The sequence below is a fragment of the Bubalus kerabau genome, chromosome 14, assembly GCF_029407905.1.
Source record: "Bubalus kerabau isolate K-KA32 ecotype Philippines breed swamp buffalo chromosome 14, PCC_UOA_SB_1v2, whole genome shotgun sequence".
Classification (NCBI taxonomy): domain Eukaryota; kingdom Metazoa; phylum Chordata; class Mammalia; order Artiodactyla; family Bovidae; genus Bubalus; species Bubalus kerabau.
The window spans coordinates 81,466,420-81,469,017 of NC_073637.1; the positions used below are offsets into that span (position 1 = coordinate 81,466,420).

The 2,598-nt window shown below is 36.5% G+C and overlaps 1 non-coding gene across 1 annotated transcript; it reads left to right on the forward strand.

Annotated features, from left to right (window-relative positions):
- Nucleotides 1–1,605: 1,605 nt before the first annotated feature.
- On the forward strand, nt 1,606–1,713 carry LOC129627468 (U6 spliceosomal RNA). The gene has a single exon (XR_008702616.1). It is a non-coding gene; the product is annotated as a U6 spliceosomal RNA (small nuclear RNA).
- Nucleotides 1,714–2,598: the final 885 nt, after the last annotated feature.

Consider the following 2,598-nt stretch of genomic DNA (forward strand, 5'->3'; position numbering starts at 1 on the left):
CTGAGTCCAGTCTTCAGTGTGTTAATATCTTAAAGCAACTACTGCAGTCCTTTCCCACAGGCCTCCCTTTCTGTGTTTAGGACACAAACCTAATCTGTAGCTGATTTCAGAATCTTTATGGAAACATGAGAATAAAATAAAACCTGTCTCAGCTGGGGCTTCCCTGGTGGCTCAGGAGTCAAGAGTCAGCCTGCCAGTGCCGGAGAGTGGGCTGATCCCTGGGTGGGGAAGACCCCCTGGAGGAGGAAATGGCAACCCACTCCAGTGTTCCTGCCTGGGAAATCCCATGGACAGAGGAGCCTGGAGGGCTACAGTTCATGGGGTTGCAAAGAGTCACACACAACTTAGTGACCAAAACAAAACAAAAAACAAAAAAAACAATGATAATAACATTTCCGTTGATACAGATTTCACATGGATCTGATTTACTAGCAGTAATTCTTAAACATAAAATGTCTTCTGAGAGTCCATGAAAATACTCTTATGAAAAGAAAATGTGGTAACTTCTGTGCCTTGGTAAAGAAGATAATAAAGCCATTTCAAAAGACATTTTAAGAAATGATATCTCAAATTATAGTAACAGTCCAAGTAAATACCAAGAAAATGGTAAAAAAAATATAAGTGAAGAGATTCAGAGTACTGAAGGAGGTCTTAGGCATTTATGCTTTTATAGAACTCCTTAAGTCTGAGCACTTTTCCTAATTGAAAACCATTAGCAGAAAAAAATGCTCGATTCAGCTAAGACTGTGAATCAGCAAACATTTAAAATACCTGCAGTAATGACTGATGGTACTGTTCTATAGTTGCCTCTTACCTTCAGGCAAAGTCTCTTCAGACCTGAGAAATACAGAAACGTTTGACAAACTTTTGATATGAAGCATATCAGTATTTTCTCCAAGTTTAAAAGATACTATAAAAAGTGCGGGTATTGGCAAATCTCTAAGGACTTCGCATAGAAAACACAATTTTAAATTATTGATATTATTCAATAAAGTCAATATGAATATGATTTTCCCTTTATGGCTTTAGCTAGAGGAAAGTTAAGTATATCTTCTGATTAAATATCTCTTCCATTCCTGCTCACCAGTAGTAACATACCAAGTAAATCAACTTCTTTCTAACATCCCTCTATTTATAAGATGAAAGAGCACATCTTGGAGATATTTCCAGGTAACCACTGGTATTATATCTAAATCAGTTACTGGTATGAAAGCTACACCATAGATGTTGTTTTGTTTCATTTGTTCTATTGTCAGATCGGGATAGGATCTGTGGAAGTAGAAAAAACAAATTACTATACGAGACATGCATGTCCATGCATGCTCAGTCCCCTCTGACTCTTTTTGACTGCATGGACTCTAGCCCGCCAGGCTCTTCTGCCCATGGAATTTTCCAGGCAAGAATATTGGTGTAGGTTGCCATTTCCTGCTCCAAGATGAAGTATGGACCCTCTTCAAATAGAATCATGAATGCTTGAAAACATTACGTGGTTACATATTGCATCTAAATTACAATAAAATATTTGACAGTAAACATACAAGGTAACACGAAAACAAACTTAGCTGTTTTATAACAGAGATATGTTTGTTTCCCTCAGTAATAAAGGGGCGCTTGCTTGCGCCGCACATATGCTAAAATTGGAACAACACAGAGCAGATTAGTATGGCCCCACACAAGGAAGACACACAAATTAGTGACGCGATCCATATTTTACCAAATCACGTTGTTGTGTGGCAGAAACTAACACAACATTGTAAAGCAATTATCCTCCAATTAAAAAGTAAAAATAAAAAAAGGGGATAAGGTGAATATAAAGAACAAAAAATTACAGTGGCAAAACAGAATATGGCAGACTACACATAAAAAGGGTATTCCTTCATATTGAAAAAGTAATAAGAAAATAAATCACCCATTAAAATTGACTGAACTTTGCTAAGATTTTAACATATTTCAGAGCTTTTTAGACTCAGATATTGTAAGCTAGTAAATAAATTTCAACTTTTGTCCTTTATTATGCTCCAGTACTCTTACTTGGAAAATCCCATGGATGGAGGAACCTGGTAGGCTGCAGTCCATGGGGTCGTGAAGAGTCAGACACCACTGAGCGACTTCACTTTCACTTTTCACTTTCCTGCATTGGAGAAGGAAACAGCAACCCACTCCAGTGTTCTTGCCTGGAGAATCCCAGGGACGGGGGAGCCTGGTGGGCTGCCGTCTATGGGGTCGCACAGAGTTGGACACGACTGAAGCGACTTAGCAGCATACTCATTCAAATTCTGCAACAAACTGAAAACTTACTTGGCAAAAATCATCAGAATATTGCAAGGTAATTATTCTCCAATTAAATAAATTGCTTTAAAAGGTATGTTTCAGATGTCTGTGAGGTTCACTAATTTCATAATACCAAGTAAGTTCATAATACCAAAGATTACTAATATATAATTATACTATAATTAGTATATTGTTAATATATGTTATGACCTATTACCAAAAATACAATATATACTGTTAACATCATTAATATAACAATGTAACATATATGTATTCATTGTTATTAATAATATACTCAAATGAGTGATCAATCAATTTTGTTAGATT